This window comes from Tursiops truncatus, chromosome 11 (assembly GCF_011762595.2).
Source record: "Tursiops truncatus isolate mTurTru1 chromosome 11, mTurTru1.mat.Y, whole genome shotgun sequence".
NCBI classification, from domain to species: domain Eukaryota; kingdom Metazoa; phylum Chordata; class Mammalia; order Artiodactyla; family Delphinidae; genus Tursiops; species Tursiops truncatus.
This window is the reverse complement of record NC_047044.1, coordinates 25,164,574-25,182,823: the sequence shown is the minus strand read 5'-3', so window position 1 is coordinate 25,182,823 and position 18,250 is coordinate 25,164,574. Positions and strand designations below refer to the sequence as shown.

At 39.6% G+C, this 18,250-nt stretch overlaps 1 long non-coding RNA gene across 3 annotated transcripts in view; it reads left to right on the top strand.

Moving 5' to 3' along the window:
• Positions 1 to 14,943, top strand: part of LOC141275757 (uncharacterized) — a 51,738-nt gene extending 36,795 nt beyond the window's left edge. For all 3 annotated transcript variants that reach the window (XR_012324044.1, XR_012324043.1, XR_012324042.1), the window contains exon 3: positions 14,626 to 14,943. This is a non-coding gene — a long non-coding RNA (uncharacterized lncRNA). The remainder of the gene's footprint in view (positions 1 to 14,625) is intronic.
• The last annotated feature ends 3,307 nt before the right edge of the window (positions 14,944 to 18,250 follow it).

The window sequence follows — 18,250 nt, the reverse complement described above, 5'->3', positions numbered from 1 at the left end:
AAATTGGCCCTAGGTGGCTAAGTGTTTATACTCCCACATCAACCAGTCATTGGATAAGGGGCCACCCTGGAAGGGGCATGGTTTTGGGCAAGGTTTCAGGCAAGGGTCTCTGCTTCTGAGGCAATCTTGAAAGGGGCTGGCTGACAGCAGAAGACTGATTGAGGTAATTCCTGAAAGGTGTTAACATAGGGTAAGGCTGTCTGCCACGAGTACTCCTAGTGTTCTCCTAGCTGAAGCAACAAGTCCATCAGCGAAAAAGAATCTGGGTGGCACACCACAATGTCTGCCTCATGCACCCTTCTTATTCTTGGGATCAACTTCTAAAACCATTTATGTGTCATTTTTTTAAATATGTAATCCCATTACATAATCATATCAGTATGGTACTTTAATGAGATAAGTCACGTGAAATACTTATGGTGCTTATTAAGTGCTAGCTATCATTATCATAATTATTATTCTCACCTAGTTGGCAGATGTCTTGAAAAAAACATAGTGTAATTTCCCAAGCTTTGTTTTTATTAAGCATGGAGAAGAGCTGGTACAAGCGGAAAAGAATATTATAACATTTCTGTTGAACATACATTATATTAAGTTTATCCTGAAAAAGTTACAAATTTTAGGTTGTTTTCCTGTAATCCCTTTCATATGATAAAGAGAATTTTATTCTTCCCTTTTGATTTTATAAGCTATAATTCAGTGTCATTTGATGATTCCTAAGGAACTCTCTTTCCTGGTTTATTAAGAAAAAAGTTAGACCCAGATTTTTTTTTTTTTTTTTTTTTTTTTTGGTACACGGCCCTCTCACTGTTGTGGCCTCTCCCATTGCGGAGCACAGGCTCCGGATGCGCAGGCTTAGCGGCCATGGCTCACGGGCCCAGCCGCTCCGCGGCATGTGGGATCTTCCCGGACCGGGGCACGAACCTGTGTCCCCTGCATCGGCAGGCGGACTCTCAACCACTGTGCCACCAGGGAAGCCCAGACCCAGATTTTAAATTAATTCCCTTGACAAATGTAATCCCATCATAAATCATAACAATAAATGAAAAGCCAGCTTCTGCTCTAGGAAAAAATAGTCGTGTGAGACTATTGTGTTAATGCTGTTGAAATTTGGTTTTGTACATTTGACTGTATGCTGATGAAAAATATCTGTTAACCAGGGGGAAAAGAAAAGAAGCTAATAATACTTACTGAGTACTCTTCTAAGTATTTTACCTGCATTATCTCATATATCAGTCTTCTGAGGTAGATACTGTTACTGTCTCTTTTATAGATGATGAAACTGAGGTTCAGAAAGGTAATTTGATTAAGGTCAAACATCTAGTCAAGGGGCAGCACAGGAATTAGAACCCAGGATAATTGGGCTGCAAGATTCATATTTCTAATCATTCCACTTTACTGACATGAAGGACTGATTTGAGTCCTTCAAGGATTTGAGTCCTTGATTCCTCTCAGTTAATCAATTGTTTATTGAAAACATACTGTGAACCCAGCACAGCCCAGGACTGGAAAGATTTTAAGATGATCAAGGGGAGTGTTTCTGCACCTTAATTATTCATTTACTATTTTTCTTTGTTGTCATGTGTACCACATGAAGTATTACTTCCCCCTTTCTGAACATTCTTGTTTCCAGAACTTGACTTATATACTCAAATCTCTCAACTGTGTTAAAAAATCTTAACAAAAGAAATAGTTTTTATTATATCTTTTATACTTTTTGAAAGATGATTCAACATTTTGTTTAGTACAATAAGAAACTGAAGAGTGATATATCAGTGGTGATTTATTTTACTACTGCATATGCTTCTAGATAATTTAATAATATTCTTCCATTTTCTTACTATTTTATTCTTTAAAAAAATCACAGTTGAGAATAGTTGGTCAGTAATGATGAACTAATTTCAAGGATGGTGACATAGCAAAGTAATTGAAGATATGAGAAAAATATCTCTAAGATACCCTATGTTAGATTTTAAAGAGTTCATTGGACCTGTTTGGTAATTGCAAGATATAATGAGTTTTATCCTAAAAAATAAAAAAGCAAAATTTCTCCTTGTTTTTTAAGACCTCTAAGATAAAAAATCAATCTTCTTAAATAAAGACCTCTATGAAAAATTAATCTGTACAAATAGAACTGCTCAAAAAAGAAATTCAAAAATCAAAAATGAGTCCAGTGGACACTGACATTATACCAAGGTTACAGTTTGAAACAATTTCATGAGATAGATTCTATTATTTCCATTTTACAGATCAAAAAACTTAGTGTTCAAATTAAGAAACTTACAGTCCGCCCAGCTCCACAACCTGTGCTAATACAATCACTTACTATTTTGTAATAGTTCCTCTAACCTCTCATATCATCCTATAGTTTTCCTTCAAAAACTATATATACATACAGTTTCTTACTATATTATAAGGACAGAAACTATGTTTTGCTGACCACAGTATATCATTGCATATAGTGTAGTGCCTGGCACAGAGTCAATGTGCAGTGAATATCAATTGAATTGAATAAATGGACAATTATTTAATCACTGTGCTTAGCATCCAATCAGTTAGCATGGGCAAAGGTATCTAACCACTTTATATATTAAGCACATATTCTGTAAAGAGTGAGTTTTAGGCTCTGAGAAAAGAAGATCAAGACATAGTCCCTGCCCTCAAGGAACCTTTGATATAGGTGGGATGTAGGGCAGGGAGCAAAGACAGGGGCATTAAAGGGTTAATAATAATGCAGGTGGGAAGATATAGACAATTGATCTATAGAGCGCATCACCCTCCCTAGGAGCTTCACAGCTTAACATGAGGGAGTCATCATGGAGGGCTCCCTTTTGTCCAGGGCAGAGAAAACTTCCTCATATAGAAAGAAAAATTTGTGTCCCCTTTTTCTAATCCATCATCTCTTCCAGGAAGTTGTTTCAACCTAAATCTTATATGATCAGTTTAAACAGATATCTTCTTTTTCTCTTCTTGGAGAATAGGAATTGGTGGTGAATGTTCATATACAGGCTTTGAGGATCATTAAGTCACTCTCCAGTCTTCTTTTCTCCAGGCTATATAATTTTTTAAAGTTTTCATCATAAATTTTATTCTCCTATCCTCCAGTTGTAATTACTGCTTTCCTCAGACTTATCTCCAAAATTTCCAGGTTTCTTTTAAGCTGTGAAGCTGAGATTTGAACATGGTCCTTATAACAGAATCATTGTTTTACAATTTCTGCCTATTTTCCTCTTTCTTTTCTCTTCCTTTTCTTTCTCTTCCTTTCCCGTGTTGGCCATGCAAAACAATACTCTTTTTTTCCCTATGTTTTATTATACAGACATATTAGAGTCAACTTTTACTCTAATTGATAGTAGTATACAGTTAACTTTACAAAAGTTACATCTCATCTGTGGTAAATTGAACCATGCCTCCTGTTTATTCATGCCCCTGTGTGGTGTTCTCCCCTTGAATGTGGGCTGGCACTGAGACCTGCTTTAACTAATAGAATGCAGAGGAGGTGACACTGCTCATTCCAGGCTTAAGCCTTAAGAAGACCTCGCCGCTTTCTGGGGTAAAGCCAGCTGCTATGTAATATTTCTACTGTGAGACTGCCATGCTGTGAACATTTGTGCTCCACATGGCCTCTCCACGAGCCCAACCTAGCCACATGGTAGAGGCCTGTGGAGGAGACCAAATCCCCGGCCAACAGCCCTCACCGATCTAACCGACCACGCCAACTACACCAGCTTGACTGCCCATGAGTGAGGCCATCTTGGAAGTAGATGTATTCTCTAATCATAGTTGCACCACCCCATCTGAAGCCATGTGGAGCAATGACAAGTTTTCCTTGCCTCGCCTTGCCAAAATTGCAGAATTATAGGCAAACAAACAACTTTCTAAAGCCACTGTTTTTCAGGGTAATTTGTTAAATAGCAAGACAATTGAAACACTCTCTCTATGCAAGACTTTTTTTCATCTGTAAAATGAATTAGTTGGACAAGGTAATTTCCATATAGCATAAACTCTCAATTAAAGTGTGGTCCACCTTGTTCAACACATTGCTACTCAACTTCTGCCTGCAGCCCTGTGTTGGTCCTACAGATTCTTCATACCAATTTGTGACTGTTCTTGTTGAAATTTTTTCTTTTTTTTTCCTTGGACCCAAGTCTCTAACTTGCCAGAGTCATTCTGAATACTGATTTTTATCCTCCAGCATGCTAATACTGCTCTCAGCTTGTTGGTGTGTCCATTTTATGAGCTCAGCTTGTTGGTGTGTCCATTTTATGAGCTTGCTTTTTACTTCATCATTTCCTTCAGCAATCTCACAGCTGCATTCTCACAGCTGGACTGGCTGATTCATTGTCTTTTCTTGGCTCTCAGAAAATCCTACTGGCATAGTTTCTAGGATTCAGAATCCTGAAACTCGCCTTTCCCACCATTTTGCTGTTTCTGGCTCAAGAATACTCCTAAATGGGTCACTTTTCCAAGACATAGCATGTCCATCCATGTGAATTTCTTGTGAATAATATGTGCTATTAGAAAGTTAATGAGAAAAATATTTCCCTTTTTTGGTGGAGTCTGAGCTCAGACTCTTTCTGAAGCAATCATCATCAATTAATTATGCCTCAGGACTTCTGTGATATCGATGTGAAACCAGTAATTTTTTTTCACATCACGTCTCAGAATATTACAGCACATCTGCTCTCCTTGAGCTGAATTCATTCCAGAAGGAACATGTTTCTTAGTAAATATTGTCCAGTCATTTTTAAAGGACCTTTAAGCTTGGAGAGTATTAAAGTAATTGATTCTCAGCATTTTTTAAACTACTTTCAATTTTAGCCACTGCTGACCATCTGTTTATTCACTTCAGAAAGAGTTCTAAACATAGCCTAGAGTCATCATGAGTAATCTTAACAGGCTCACTGGAGCATATGCTATAACCCCGGTCTTCCCAGAATTTCAAAGTGCTTTAGAAAAGGACTGCATGCCATATTAGGGTCCACTTATCCTGTCTCACAGATGATATACTCAGAATATCTAGGAGCTAAATATATTATCTGAGGTAAGAGCAAAATAGAAGAGTTGATCTATGGGACAACTATAAGGTTGTAAGGTTAACACAACACAAATTCCTATGATGTAAGGTTACTAGTTCCAGTGCAGAAGGCCAGTGTTTTCCCTCCCCACTAAACCTTTCAACTTGGAAGAGCACTAATTGTCACAGGCTCCTTAAGTACTTGAATACAAATGTTCTGGGGTAATATTGTTTACCCAAAGTTCTGCTTTCCTACTACACTAGACTCTTTTTTTTTTTTCTATCCAGCATCCTTTCTTTGCAAGAACTGCCTCTCCTCTACTTCCTGTGATTCTTATGGACTACATTTCCCAGGGGCTAAGTCATTTGGCCACAGTAATGGCACATGAACCAAGGTTGGCCTTTCAAAGTAACCTCTTCTTCTAAACACAGTGTTTGGCTCAGGAGTGGACATTGACCTAAGCAGGACAAATCAGAGACTTTCACTCAACTGATGGATGATGGTAGAGAGGATTCCTTCTACAGAAGCTGCTAGATTAGGATGTACCATGGAGCCACACATAGTAATCTTCTCTGGCCTCACGGAGTCTGTCTTATATTAAGAGAAAACTAACACACAGGAGCAGAGTGGAGAAACAGAGAGAAAATGAAAGCTGCCAATATTGGTTTGGTCCCTGGATATAGTTGTATTTAAACTTCTCAGCTAACCTAGTCACTTGCTCTTTTTCTTAAACTCATTTTAATTGTGTTTGAATCATTTTTAATTGAGTCAATTAATAGCAACCTATTCTTTAAGGAAAATTTATGCAACCTTAAAAATTCCTTTCTTATCCAGCAGTCCCACTTTTTGGTGTATATCCAAAGAAATGAAACCATTATCTTGAAGAGATATCTATATTCCCATGTTCATTGCAGCATTATTCACAATAGCCAAGGTATGCAAATAATGTAAGTGTCTATCAACAGATTACTGGATCAAAAAAATCTCTCTCTCTCTCTCTGTAAACACATACACACACACACACACACACACACACACACACACACACACACACACACACACACACACACACACACACACACACCCACCCATACCCCCATACCCCGCCCCGCCACAGGAATATTTTTCAGCCTTAAAACAGAAAGAAATCCTGTCATGTGAGATGACGTGGATGAACCTGAAGGGTATTATGCTAGGTAAAATAAGGCAAATACTGCCTGGTACCACTTACACGTGGAATCTTAAAATAAAGGTCAAACTCGTAGTAACAGAGTAGACTGGTGGTTATCAGAGGCTAGAAGATAGGGGAAAAGGGGAGATATTGATCAAAGGGTACAAACTTTCAGTTATTAGATGATTAATTTCTGGAGACCTAGTGTACAGCATGGTGACTGTAGCTAGTAATAATGTATTGTATACTTGAAATTTGCATAAAGAGTAGATCTCAAGTGTTCTTACCATACACACACACTCACACACACAAGGTAACTATGGGAGGTGATGGGTATGTTAATTATTTTGATTGTGGTAATCATTTCACAATGTATACATATGTCAGACCATCATGTTGTACACCTTAAATATATACAATTTTTATCTGTCATTCATAGGTAGGTAGGTAGGTAGATAGATAAAATTCAGACACAGTTAAAACTGAAAATCACTAATCAAAGTGAACAGGCAAAATTCAAGTTAAAAAAGTGGGAAGGGAAGAAGTAGAAGGGAGAAGACATTCTCAAACTTGGAAAATCTTGGAGGATTATGTCAGTTTTCTTTGTAAAGATAAAAACATAATTACAGGGACTTCTCTGGTGGTCCAGTGGTAAAGAATCTGCCTTCCAATGCAAGCGACGTGGGTTTGATCCCTGGTTGAGGAACTAGGTTCCCACATGCCTCAGGGCAGCTAAGCCCGAGCACCACAACTACTGAGCTCGTGTGCCTCAACTAGAGATCCTGCGCGCTGCAGACTACAGAGACCACACACCCTGGAGCCTGCGTGCCGCAACAACAGAGCTCACATTCCCTGGAGCCCGCAGGCCACAACTACAGAGAGAAAAAAACTCACACGCCACAATCAGAGAGAAGCCCGAGCGCTGCAACTAGCAAGAGGCCCAAGTGCCACAATGAAGAGACTGCGCACCACAATGAAAGATCCCCCACGCCTCAGCGAAGATCCCGCATGCTGAAGCTAAGACCCGATGCAGCCAAAAAAGAAGAAAGAAAAAAAAGAGAGAAAAAGAAAAAAAAAATAAAATAAAAAAAATTAAAATTGTACTCGGTTAAAAAAAAACCATATAATTACAAAGCTGACAGGTAAGATGAACTAAAGGGCTTCCCTGGTGGTGCAGTGGTTGAGAGTCCGCCTGCCAATGCAGGGGACATGGGTTCATGCCCCGGTCCAGGAAGATCCCACATGCTGTGCAGTGGCTGGGCCTGTGAGCCATGGCCGCTGAACCTGCGCGTCTGGAGCCTGTGCTCTGCAACGGAAGAGGCCACAACAGTTAGAGACCTGTGTACTGCAAAAAAAAAAAGAAAAAAAAAAAAGATGAACTAAAAACAGGTACTGATCATCCGTACTTAGAAGTGTCCTTTTCACTTCTCCTGACACATCCATCAGAAAATAGCTTATGCTCAGTGGACTCATCACATCTTCAGCACATCTTGAAATCACTATCACCTGTCCCCAAGAGGCATTCCTAAGGAGGTACATGCCAGAGTTCCTTAATTCCAATTATTTCTCTGGTTTCTATATTTCTAATATTTCAGGCTAAAGAGATGCTACAACTATATTTCTTGGTCTAAAACTTCCCAGTGGGTAGCAATACATTTTTTTGAAAGAAGATTAGGATGGAGAATCTTGTAAGACAAGGCTCTACCTGGCTGGATTAAGGAAACCACTTCTAGCTCTGGCCCTCTCACCTTCTGAAAAATTACTAAATTATATGAAAATTCTGTTCTAAAATTTTAACAACTGTCATTCACATTTCCAAGAAGAAGCCTATTTTTTAAATTAAAATTAAAAATTTTTTTTTGGCTGCACCACATGGCTTGTGGGATCTTAGTTCCCTGATCAGGGATTGAACCCTGGGCGCCAGCAGTGAAAGCACCGAGGCCTAACTACTGAACCGCCAGGGAATTCCCAGAAGGCTATTTTTTAAATAAATGAAAGTTTGAACCCTTTTACCAACTACTCCCTATTTTTTCCCAGCCCCTAGCCCCTGGCAACCAGTCAATTTTTTACTCCATGTTTCTATGAATTCCATATTTTACAATATTCGAATGGAATATATACATACATACGTTGAGAGACACTTAGGTTGTCTCCATACCTTGGCTGTTAATGAGTAGCTGCAATAAACATGGGAGTGCAGATATCTGTTCAAGATAGTAATTTTATTTCCTTTAGATATGTACCCAGAACTGAGATTGCTGAATCATGGTATTTCTATTTTTAGTGTTTTTGAGAAATTTCCAAACTGTCTTCTGTAATGGCTGTACCAATTTATATTCCCACCAATAGTGCACAAGGGTTCCCTTTTCTACACATCCTCACCAACACTTGTTACCTTTTGACTTTTTGATAATAGCCATTCTAACAGTTGTGAGGTGATATCTCCCATATTGTAGTTTTGAATTGCATTTCCCTGATAATTAGTGATGTCGAGCATCTTTTCATATAATGGTTGGCCATTTATATGTCTTCTTGGAAAAATGTCTATCCAGGTATATATATTTTTTAATTAATTTATTTATTTATTTTTGGCTGCATTCGGTCTTCATTGCTGTGCGTGGGCTTTCTCTAGTTGTAGCGAGAGGAGGCTACTCTTCGTTGCGGTGCGTGGGCTTCTCATTGAGGTGGCTTCTCTTGTTGCGGAGCACGGGCTCTAGACGCGTGGGCTTCAGTAGCTGTGCCTCATGGGCTCTAGAGAGCAGGCTCAGTTGTGGCGCACAGGCTTAGTTGTTCTGTGGCATGTGGGATCTTCCCAGACCAGGGCTCGAACCAATGTCCCCTGCATTGGCAGGTGGCTTCTTAACCACTGCACCACCAGGGAAGTCCCTATCCAGGTGTGTTTATATTTTAAAATACCTTAACCACATTTTGGATGTACAATAAATACATATATGCACATACATACTAGATCAGGCTAGAGACTTCTTGCAAAATAGGAGGAAGTATTAACAGAAACATACGTTCAATTTGGACTCAATATTATCCTCTAAAAAATTAACAACCACATTAGAGGATCTAGTAAAAAATGATCCTTTTGTTAAGTACTTAAGCTAAATTAATCAAATATCATTCAACACCTGCATACAAGAAATCATGCCAAATATCGAGAATGAGAAGATGAAAATGATTTGATTCTTTGCCCTTAAGAATTTAGTAAGGGAGGTAGATTTGATTTCCCAGACAAGCAGAATTAATTCTTCTTCCGTTAGGCTCTCATTGCACCTATCTCAATTACAGCACAAATCATAATTCTTTCTTTTTTTTTTGGCGGCACCACACGGCATGTGGGATCTTAGATCCCCAACCAGTGATCGAACCTGTGCCCCCTGCATTGGAAGTGTGGAGTCTTAACCACTGGACTGCCAGGGAAGTCCATCATAATTATTTCTTTAAGGATCCATGTCCTCTTTTACAATAAAAATTCTACAATGGGACAATTGACTGTCATTCACTTCTATGTTTTCAGTGCCTAATACTGTCCCTGGCACAGTAGGTATTTAATAAAAGCTGGATGTTGAGGCACTCATGAAATATACAACTCAATCTGACTTAAAAATGGGGAAGTGTGTTAGTTCACATAAGAGGAACTCCAGTGGTAGGGTGGATCCAGTAGTTTCACTATTTCATCAAGGGCAGCGGGTCTTTCAAAGATGTCACAAAGAAAGAAAACTACAGGCCAATATCACTGTTGAACCTAGATGCAAAAATCCTCAACAAAATACTAGCAAACAGAATCCAACAGCACATTAAAAGGATCATACACCATGATCAAGTGGGATTTATCCCGGGAATGCAAGGATTCTTCAATATATGCAAATCAATCAATGTGATAAACCATATTCACAAATTGAACAAGAAAAATCATATGATCATCTCAATAGATGCAGAAAAAGCTTTTGACAAAATTCAACACCCATTTATGATAAAAACCCTCCAGAAAATAATCATAGAGGGAACTTACCTCAACATAATAAAGGCCATATATGACAAACCCACAGCCAACATCATTCTCAATGGTGAAAAACTGAAACCATTTCCTCTAAGATCAGGAACAAGACAAGGTTGTCCCCTCTCACCACTATTATTCAACACAGTTTTGGAAGTTTTAGCCACAGCAATCAGAGAAGAAAAAGAAATAAAAGGAATCCAAATTGGAAAAGAAGAAGTAAAGCTGTCACTATGTGCAGATGACATGATACTATACACAGAGAATCCTAAAGATGCTACCAGAAAACTACTAGAGCTAATCAATGAATTTGGTAAAGTAGCAGGATACAAAAATAATGCAGAGAAATCTCTTGCATTCCTATACACTAATGATGAAAAATCTGAAAGAGAAATTAAGGAAACACTCCCATTTACCACTGCAACAAGAAGAATAAAATACCTAGGAATAAACCCACCTAAGGAGACAAAAGACCTATATTCAGAAAACTATAAGACACTGATGTAAGAAATTAAAGATGATACAAACAGATGGAGAGATATACCATATTCTTGGATTGGAAGAATCAACATTGTGAAAATGACTTTACTACCCAAAGCTATCTACAGATTCAATGCAGTCCCTATCAAACTACCTATGGCATTTTTCACAGAACTAGAACAAAAAGTTTCACAATTTGTATGGAAACACAAAAGACCCCGAATAGCCAAAGCAGTCTTGAGAAAGAAAAACGGAGCTGGAGGAAATAGGCTCCCTGACTTCAGACTATACTTCAAAGCTACAGTAACCAAAACAGTGTGGTACTGGCACAAAAACAAATATAGATCAATGAAACAGGAGAAGCAGCCCAGAGATAAACCCATGCACATATGGTCACCTTATTTTTGATAAAGGAGGAAAGAACATACAATGGAGAAAAGATAGCCTCTCCAATAAGTTGTGCTGGGAAAACTGGACAGCTACATGTAAAAGAATGACATTAGAACACTCCCTAACACCATACACAAAAATAAACTCGAAATGGATTAAAGACCTAAATGTAAAGGCAGACACTATAAAACTCTTAGAGGAAAACATAGGCAGAACACTCTATGACATAAATCACAGAAAGATCCCACCTCCTAGAGAAATGGAAATAAAAACAAAAACAAATGGGACCTAATGAAACTTAAAAGCTTTTGTACAGAAACGCAAACCATAAACAAGGCAAAAAGACAACCCTCAGAATGGGAGAAAATATTTGCAAATGAAGCAACTGACAAAGGATTAATCTCCAAGATTTACAAGCAGTTCATGCAGCTCAATATCAAAAAAAACAAACAACCCACGCCAAAAATGGGCAGAAGACCTAGATAGACTTTTCTCCAAAGAAGATACACCGATTGCCAACAAACACATGAAAGGATGCTCAACATCACTAATCATTAGAGAAATGCAAATCAAAACTACAATGAGGGGCTTCCCTGGTGGCACAGTGGTTGAGAGTCCGCCTGCCGATGCAGAGGACACGGGTTCGTGCCCTCGTCCGGGAAGATCCCACATGCCGCAGAGCGGCTGGGCCCATGAGCCATGGCCGCTGAGCCTGCGCATCCGGAGCCTGTGCTCCGCAATGGGAGAGGCCGCAACAGTGAGAGGCCCGCGTACCACAAAAAAAAAAAAAAAAAAAAAAAACTACAATGAGGTATCACCTCACAGCGGTCAGAATGGCCATCATCAAAAAATCTACAAATAATAAATGCTGGAGAGGGTGTGGAGAAAAGGGAACCCTCTTGCATTGTTGGTGGGAATGTAAATTGATACAGCCACTATGGAGAACAGTATGGAAGTTCCTTAAAAAACTAAAAATACAACTACCATATGACCCAGCAATCCCACTACTGGGCATATACCCTGAGAAAACCATAATTCAAAAAGAGTCATGTACCACAGTGTTCACTGTATTTCTATTTACAATAGCCAGGACATGGAAGCAACCTAAGTGTCCATTGACAGATGAATGGATAAAGAAGATGTGACACAATGGAATATTACTCAGCCATAAAAGGAAACAAAATTGAGTTATTTTTAGTGGGGTGGATGGACCTAGAGTCTGTCATACAGAGTGAAGTAAGTCAGAAAGAGAAGAACAAATACCGTATGCTAACACATATATATGGAATCTAAAAAAAAAAAAAAAAGGTTCTGAAGAACCTAGGGGCAGGACAGGAATAAAGACGCAGACGTAGAGAATGGACTTGAGCACATGGGGAGGAGGAAGGTAAGCTGGGACACAGTGAGAGAGTGGCATGGACTTATATATACTACCAAAGGTAAGATAGATAGCTAGTGAGAAGCAGCCGCATAGCACAGGGAGATCAGCTCGGTGCTTTGTGACCACCTAGAGGGGTGGGATAGGGAGGGTGGGAGGGAGATGCAAGAGGGAGGAGATATGGGGATATATGTATATTTATAGCTGATTCACTTTGTTATAAAGCAGAAACTAACACACCATTGTAAAGCAATTATACTCCAATAAAGACATTTAAAAAAAAAAAAAGACAGTGGGTCTTTATGTTGCTTTGTTCTGTTTTAATCCTCAGGCTGGTTCCTTTTGGTGTTGGACAATGGCTACTGGAGCAATTAGGCTGCATGCAAACTTGGCGTGTGACAAGATAGAGAGACAGAGACAGAGACAGAGAGAGAGAGAGAGAGAGAAGGGGAAAGAGAAAGAGAGATACTCCTGAGCTTCTTTCTTAGGAGAGGTGAAAAGCTTTCCCAGAGCATCTAGAAAACCTCTTCTCATATCTCATTGGTTGGAATTGGGTTGAGACAGACCTGGGACCTGGGACCCTTTGCTGCAGTGCTGCAATGCTTGCACCTAGACACACCTCTGCTCAAGCAGCAAAATACAAAGAAACTATATGGGACTAAAAATAACTGTGCATGTGCAGTTGGGGCAAAATCTGGACCCAAAATATACAAAAAGACAAAAAAAACCCACTGCCATTTCTGAAGAGCTGGGAGCAAAAACTGGGTGTCAGGAACAAAAGCAAGGGACTGCTCATGCCCCTCTGCACATAACACTACCTAAAGGGTGGACAAAACACCTAAGCCACCCCTCCGGCCCAACCCCTGGACACACCCCCTACCCTCACCCCATATAAGGAACAAGCTCACCCCCTCCTTGGGGAGCAAGCAAGGGAACCTGTTACTTGTTTTCGCCCCCTCCTGCAGCTGATGCAGGAGCCCCAGAGGCCTGAATTTCTTGTCTGGCCTCGAGTCAATTTCTGTTGATTGGGGAAGGTCAAGAACCCTGGTCGGTATCAGGGTCACATATTCCCTCTCATAAAGGGATGGGATTCCCTTTAGACTAGGGTTTCTCAACCTTGACACCATTGGCATTTTAGGCTGGATAATTCTTTGTTATGGGGGACTGTCCTGTGCATTGTAGGTTGTTTAGCAGCATCCCTGGCCTTTACCCACTAGAGGCCAGGAGCATTCCCCAACCAGTTGCAACAACCAGAATGTCTCTAGACATTGTCAAATGTCCCCTAGGAGGCAAAATCACCCTGAATGAAAAACACTGGTTTAGATAGTTTAGGATTACTCCAGAAGCTGAGGGAGGATCAGCTTTGTGTAAGGCAGATGGGGACATAGGTTTGAACTCATCAGGGTATTATCAGGAAGGTAATGGATCTGTTTAGATAACTGACTAACAATGTCCATTATGCTTTTTGAACACAGAGGCATGACAGGTTCAGTGTGCAATTTAAAATGTTAGTTTTCTTCCATCTCATATGTTCTCGAAACCAATTTCTGCACAGTTTGGTGAAATTAGAAGTGAAAAAATGAATTTGTGTTAGAGGGATTGGTTATTGTCTCTTGCCAGTTTCTTACAAAAGTAAAACTGAGTAAGGCCACTTTAAGTTGGAAGTTACAGAAACGCAATCCCAACTGCTTATGCAAAAGTGGAACTTACTGGTTCATAATAATAATTGTAGCCAAATTTTATCAAGTGCTTCCCCCTTAACAGGAATTGTTCTAAATGCTTTCTGTGTTTAACAGATCTAATTCTCATAACAATTCTGTGAGATCTTTACTATTATTTCCATAAGGAAACAAAAGCACAGGGAAGTTAAGTAACCAGTAACCAGCCAATAAATGACAATTTGTAAGTGCTATTGGAGCCCCAAGGAGGAACTGATTAATTCTTACCTGGATATAATAAGATCTCATAGAGAAGGGGCATTTTTACTTTGCTTGGAAGGAAGGGTAAAATATTTATATAATTAGGATGGCATTGTGTTGAAGGTGGAATAGAGAGAAGGAGAAAATGTTCCCTCCTGCTGTGTAATGCTCACTTGGAGGGGGGGTGGACTTCGGCAAAAGCCCTGGATCCCGAAAGGTAGAGCTCTACTCAATTTACAAGTCCCCACCTATTTCCCTCATAGGCACACTCACAGCTCTGATATGGCTGGTTCCGGATGGATTCTGGTATTAACTGCAAAGTACTTGGAAGCAGCACTCTGACTTTCAACTCTTCTTGGGAAGCTTGGCTCGTGAGTCTAGACTCCTTCTACCTTCACAGTGAGTGTCTTCTAAAGTAGGGGTCCCTAACCCCCAGGCCACAGACTGGTACAGTCCGTGGCCTGTTAGGAACCAGGCCACACAGCAGGAGGTGAACAGCAGGCGAGTGAGCAAAGCTTCATCCGCATTTACAGCCGCTCCCCATCGCTCGCATTACCACCTGAGCTCCGCTTCCTGTCAGCATTATGGTGAGTTGTATAATTATTTCATTATATATTACAATGTAATAATAATAGAAATAAAGTACACAATAAATGTAATGTGCTTGAATCATCCCAAAACCATCCACCTGCCCCCCGGTCTGTGGAAATATTGTCTTCCACAAAACCAGTTCCTGGTGCCAAAAAGGTTGGGGACTGCTGTTCTAAAAGGTCTCCTTGCCCTTTCCTGTAATCTGACCTCAATCAGGATTGGGGTCATCACAAATAGCCTTGCAGTTTGTGTACCATACAATTTCAGGTGCACCACTCACAGAAAACTTTTAAATGTCTGCAAGAAACCATAAACCTATGATTTTTCATCCCCAATACAACACCTGGAGCCCACACCAGCAGGAAACAGGCTGAGAAAATGTCAAATCTCCAAGAAGGCCATAGTCTCTAATACCAACTTCAGATGTGGCCACGGAGGATAATGGTGAAAGAACCCCCATATAGCAGAATCGAGGGTGATCAGAAAGGCCAACCAAGGGGCTTACTCTCAGCCAGGGCAGGGAATCTTTGCAGTTATTGCTCATTAGGATTTGACAGTTGCTGTGGACTAGTGATTACTATGTATTTCCCATTCTTCCCTTTTCTGACTTGGAGTTTTTATTGTGGTTGGCTCGTCTTGTCATACCACTGCACATTGGCTGTCTTATGAGTCACTACTCCAAAAAGGAGCCACATCCAAATATGATGGAAAGGACTGCTTAGCACTCGGAGATCTCGGACTCCAATAGATGTGGTAACTGGATGGGACGTTGGATGGGTGTCCATGGGAAGGAAGTGAATTCGTTCTTATGTATCAGAAGGGTATGTATCAATACTTGGGTGGCCAGAGGTGGTCTATAGAAGAGCCTACTAATTGGCCTCTGATATTCATTCTGTCAGTCTTTCTCTTACTAACAGAAGTGCCAGTTTCTAGCTGGGAACATGGCTCTCAAGCTAGAAACAGCATTTTCCAGCTTCCTCTGAATGTAGGCCATATAGCTAAGTTCTGGCCAAAGAAAATATCTTTACTTATCTTTCTACCCTTTTACATAAGCTGCAGTGTGGTGGTGAACCAGATTTGACTGTGCAGTAGAGAACTTCATTTAGTATATTTCTTTGCAGAGGTTGGCAAATTTTCTTAAAGGGCCTGATAGGAAATATTTTGACTTACAGGCCATGGGATCTCTGTCACAACTATTCAGTTTTGCTGTCACAGCAGCCATAGACAATACTTACACAATTGGGCATGGCTGTGTTCTAATAAAACTTTTTTTTTTTTTTTTTTAATAAAAACAAGCGATCACCCTACTGACAGTAGTTTCTCTACCCCTGCTCTAGTGGAACAATAACATAGGTGAAATCTGGGTCCTTGGACGACCTCATGGAAGAAAGTCACCCTACAGTCCACATCATCTACTAGCTCAGACTTTTATGTGAAGGAGAAATAATTCTTCAATCTTACTTAAGTCACTGTTATGTTGGATTCTGTTAAGGTGTTCAAAGGAATGTCTTAATGCAACTATATCTTATTGTGAGAAATCCCTAAATATTTGTAGTCATGATCCACTAGAAGTATTATTACTTTATTTTAATCATTAATCTATTTCTAGAAAAAAAGAGCAATGATTTGGAAAGTAACTTTCTCAAAATCCCATGGCAAATCTGTGATGGTATTGAGGAATGCTCCCATTTCCCTTGATTTTGAAGATGTCAGGAGTAACAACTAAAGTTTTTTGTTTTTGTTTTTAACCTGAAATCATTGTGAAAGTGCTAAGGAAATGTCAGATGACCTCTGAGCCATTTATTTACTGATAAGGATATAATGAATAACATTTCATTAAATGCACATTAGTTGCAGGTTCTTACCTGCAATCCTGGTTAAACGTAAATATCCTAAAGGCAGCATGCTTGTAAAGGAAATTCCAATATGTTGCATAACATTTACATTTTGCCCATCATTTAAGGCCTTGTATGCACTATTAACTTCTCTGACCATCTTCTTTATTCATAATCAATATGAAATTGAGAAGAGCTTCCTATCATGCTGCTGATAGCCCACTGTTTTCTGAAGAGCAAGATAATGACAACAAAAGAATTGGTCACTTTGAAAAAGAAAATTTACTAAATGAAGCAGGAGGTTGGAGGGAATGGGTTATAATTTTTTTTTGAGAAAATTTGCATCGATTGTTCATATTAAAAAGGTCTTCAGAGTATTCTTTTTATTTGCCCTCTTTTTAGTGAAGACATCAGTGTGTACTCAGTTTAGTGTTCTCATCTCTGTTGTAGATAGCACATTTATTCATTTACTTAATTTCATCTTTTGGCTCTATAGTTTTAGAAGTGCCAAGTGATATTTATATTACCAGTTTGGATTTTTGCAGTAGTAGGTGTGGTTGCCTTATAAAAGTTTTTTCGGTATAGCAAATGTCATGTTCCTTATTTGTGTGTTATTTTCTAAACATATTCAAGGCAGCACCCCCTGAGACAGCTGTGACAATAATGCCCCACCATGACAACAGAGGAACAGTGCCAAAGCTCAGCAAAACAAAATTTACTTGGCAGGGGAGAGAGAATAGAGGCTTTTCACAGCTCTTTGGAAATGCTAATAAGGTCTCAACCTTGAACCATGCTTACTTTTTATCTGGGAAACCCTTTCCAGTTACCATACCATCTGTATAAGTAGAAGGAAGAGATTCCAAGCTGGGAGTTTATACAGCAGCAGATTTATGAGAAGGGCTAGTCCCAAATCCAGGTGCTTCCTTTTCATCTGAGATAACAGTACATTTGGGGACATTTTAAAGTCCATAGTCAACTTCTTTGGGCCCTTAAACTTGACAGTCTCCAGCTTGGCAGGCATTGCCACCCAGGGGTGGTGTTGTGTTAAAGTGGATGAAATACATTTACAATGTGTAAACAGTTGACTCAGAGCTCAGATTTTGTTCTGATGAATAGCTCTTTTAGCTTCCCATTTTGTCCTATGTTGCATAGTTGGAGAAAAATATTATTATTATTTGATGGCTCAATTTAACGATCCGCACTAAACCAACTAAACTCAACCTTCACACTCACACCCTCCCTCCAATATGTGGCATTAATCTTTTAAATAAGTGGTCAGAGGAATACCGTTTTATGGGCGTGTTAAAACTGGTCATGCTGTTATGTCCCAACAACCCATGAAGCCTTGAAGCTGGGTTGTTGGGTGGAAACTTTCCCTTTCCTTTCTCTGCCACATCCTCATTGGGATGATAAGATGGATGGTGCTTTCCTTCTGTGATTTATCTGTGGTTTCAATGGTGTA